Source organism: Opisthorchis viverrini (assembly GCF_000715545.1).
Source record: "Opisthorchis viverrini unplaced genomic scaffold opera_v5_7, whole genome shotgun sequence".
NCBI classification, from domain to species: Eukaryota; Metazoa; Platyhelminthes; class Trematoda; order Opisthorchiida; family Opisthorchiidae; genus Opisthorchis; species Opisthorchis viverrini.
Window position 1 is genome coordinate 207,827 of NW_008751663.1, and position 3,527 is coordinate 211,353.

A 3,527-nucleotide genomic window follows, 5' to 3' on the forward strand; every position below is an offset into this window, starting at 1 on the left:
TACCGTTTGTTAATCTTATTAACTGTTCTACACGAAACACTTAACCCTGAATATGATGACTAGGCCAATTTTATATTCCGTCCCGTCGTCCAGTAAGCGCTTGCATTTTAGGGATTCAAAGATGAGGGCAGACGTTCCTACGTACAACAAACTGCAGTTAAAACGGAAGATTTTTGGCTACTCTGCTAATTAGCTAGGCAACTATCGGACAGTTTTTTGGATGGAACGGTGGGTGTCCTACGGCTGAACTTAAGGAAGAGACTGTTGTATATTAGCGGCTAAATACAAAGTTACCCGATACCTACAGTGGCATTTTGTGTCCTTCCATTTTTTCTCTACTGTTCTACAATTTGTAAATACTGTAAGTCATTCTCTCACAATGTTTCTGAATTTGTAAGGGAAATATCAAGACATTTCTGTTCACAAAACACAAATGACTGACCGCAGAATCTTCTGGCTTTGTTTTTGAGCGGAAATTCCAACAAAGGTAACTTTAAAAGTGGCTTGATTTGCTGGTTGACATGATTTTGATTGGCGAAGTGCACAGCATTGCGTAATATTAGATCACATACCCTAGGTTAAAAAGCTTTCATAATGCTGGGGAAATTGGAGTTAAAAGAATTTAATCAGAAATGTAAGTTTCTAGGGTTCGTACGCCACTTGAAGGCTGTGTATCAAAAAATTTTAGATTAAAAATTACCAAGCAATAAGCTCTTTAGGTATAGGTGACTTTTTATAAGATATTCAGGGAAGGTATCTAGAATTACCGCAGTTAACTATATAGTGTGCAAACTGGGTGAAATTGGTACCCATGAGAGAACAATCATCCATGTTATATTGACAGCAATATAAGCATTCTTGTTATGGAGGAGCCCAATGCTTGATTCAGCAAATCTCGTCTCGGAACGTTTTGTTAGGCTACCAAATCTAGACATCATTGCCAATGAAAAAGAACGCATAACGAGTACATTAGATTACGAGGCAAAGGGAAGCAAGACAAACATAGCAGATTGATTGTTCGTTCACTCTTCCGCACTGCGACAGTAATCCAGCCAGATCGTTTGATGTCCAGTGTGGCCACACCAAAATTCGTCAGGTCTCCCGAGGAAGACCTCAACAAACTTTGAGAAATATACTAGTTAGCAGTTTTGCAAAGTATAAGTAGTCTGGGTGTAGCAAGCGAGAAAACTGCAATACAAAACCTTTGTCACTGCATTTTGGAGAAAAGGCGCTTGCAATCGAATTTCCAAGCTCGGGGAACGAATCAATGACCAAGCCCCTGAGTAGGTTTTTCGCTGAACTTGCGTTAGTGGCAGTAACTGCACACGTGGTTCAACTCTTTTAATCTCGTTGAACAACTTGGTTTTCAATGATTGTCAGTCAGCCTCCTAAGCATTACGGACCCAAGACCTGATGGTCTATTTCAAATATTTGGCGTTCTTCTTGGGAGGATTGTGGATGGAAGTTATGAAAGCTTTGCGAGGTGGCGGAAAACCTTTTAAAATCGAAATTTCAAAGTAAAATACACTTAGAGTAAAAACAGTTAGCAAATGAACTGATCAAGTCCTTGTGAACATTACTTCCAGAAAGGATAGTGGCAGGGCCCATTAATTTTCAAGCAATATTTATTGCAGGGTGTTCTCCCTGGATATAACCTGTCTATCAGACAACCATGGGCAGTTCCTTTTACCCTTTCAAGGTATATGAAACTCTGTGGAAAAAAATTCCAACGTAGTTTTCGTGAGAGTTAGCTTGGCATATCTGTGTCATGGGAATTAGAATGTGCCCATTAATTAAACAGAACCCTCTAGAAAATTCTAGCGACTTCAAAAGTAGTAAAATGGTCAACATTTCAAATGACCTTTACAACTTCAAAAAATTTAAACGAATGCTTAGAACCGCATAACAAAACCAGATTTAGTACCTTGTCATCGTAAAACACTTGATATGGTATCGGCAGGCAAATAAGTGAATTGCACGNCCGTCCCGTCGTCCAGTAAGCGCTTGCATTTTAGGTGTTCTTAAGAGACGGGATTCAAAGATGAGGGCAGACAACAAACTGCGTGCAACAAACTGCAGTTAAAACGGAAAATTTTTGGCTGCTCTGCTAATTAGATGGGCAACTATCGGACGATTTTTTGGATGGAACGGTGAGTGTCCTATGGTTGAACTAAAAAAGAGACTGTTGTATATTAGTGGCTAAATACAAAGTTATCCGATACCTACAGTGGCATTTTGTGTCCTTCCATTTTCTCTCCACTGTCCTACAATTTGTAAATACTGTAAGTCATTCTCTCACGATGTTTCTGAATTTGTAAGGGAAATACCAAGACATTTCTGTTCACAAAACACAAATGACTGACCGCAGAATCTCCTGGCTTTGTTTTTGAGCGAAAAGTCCAACAAAGGTAACTTTAAAAGTGGCTTGAAGAACTGATTTGCTGGTCGACATGCTTTTGATTGGCGAAGTGCACAGGCATTGCGTAATATTAGATCACATACCCTAGGTTTAAGGTTAAGAGGCTTTCAGAATGCTGAGGAAATTGGAGTGAAAAGAATTCATTCTGGAATGCAAGTTTTTATGGTTCGCACGCCACTTGAAGGCTGTGTATTAGAAAAATCTTGGTTAAAAATGACTAAGCAACAGGCTCTCCAGGTATAGACGACACTTCATAAGTCATTCAGGGAGAGTATCGAGAATTATCGCAGTTCAGTGTACTGTTCAGTGTACAAACGGGACGAAAATGGGTACTCATGACGGAACATTCATCCACGTTATATTGTCAGCAATGTAAGCATTCTTGTTATGGAGGAGCCCGATGCATGAGTCAGCGAATCTTGTCTCGGAACGTTTTGTTAGGCTATAAATCTAGACATCATTGGAACTGGCATGCCAATGAAAAAGACCGCATAACGAGTACATTAGATTATGAGGAAAAGGAAAGCGAGACAAAAATAGCAGATTGATTATTCGCTCATCCTTTTGCACTGTGATAATAATCCAAACTACTTTCCGTAAATGTCAAGTTTGGCCACACTAAAGTTTTTCGGGTCTCCCGAGAAAGATCTTAACAACCTTCGAGAAATATATGAGTGAGCAGTTTTGCAAAATATGAGTAGTCTGGGTGTGGCAAGCAAGAAAATTGCAATACAAAAACCTCGTCTCCCCATTTGGGGAAAAGGGGCATGCAATCGAACTGCCAAGCTCAGGGAACGAATCAACAACCAATCCCCTGAGTAGTTCTTGAACAAGCGTTAGCAGCAGTAGCTGCACGCATGGTTTGACGCTTTTAATGTGAATGAATAGCTCGGTTTCCAGTGATTGTCAATGGGAATTTGTCAATCAGTTTCCTAAGCATCACAGAGCAAAAATTCAATAGTCTCATTTAAAATATTAGGGGTTCTTGTTGGAATGATTATGGATGGGAGTTATGAAAGCCATGAAAGGTGGAAGATCTTTCAAATCCGAAGTTTCAGAGAAAAATTCACTTCGAGTAAAAACAGTTAGCGAATGAACTGATCCAGTC